The sequence below is a fragment of the Colobus angolensis genome, unplaced genomic scaffold (assembly GCF_000951035.1).
Source record: "Colobus angolensis palliatus isolate OR3802 unplaced genomic scaffold, Cang.pa_1.0 Scaffold303, whole genome shotgun sequence".
Classification (NCBI taxonomy): Eukaryota; Metazoa; Chordata; class Mammalia; order Primates; family Cercopithecidae; genus Colobus; species Colobus angolensis.
The window spans coordinates 770,631-770,921 of record NW_012116300.1 but is presented as its reverse complement, the minus strand read 5'-3'; positions in this window follow the sequence as shown (position 1 = coordinate 770,921).

The window sequence follows — 291 nt, the reverse complement described above, 5'->3', positions numbered from 1 at the left end:
GTTGCAGTGAGCAAAGATCGCGCCACTGTACTCCAGCCTGGGCCACAGAGCAAGACTCCGTCTCAAAAAAACAAAAAACAAAACAAAACAAAAAATGACTGGGCACTGTGGCTCACGCCTGTAATCCCAGCACCTTGGGAGGCTGAGGTGGGCAGATCATGATGTCAGGAAATCGAGACCATCCTGGCTAACATGGTGAAATCTCTACTAAAAATACAAAAAAAGAGGCTGACGTGGGCGGATCATGAGGTCAGGAGATATAAACCATCCTGGCTAACACAGTGAAACCCC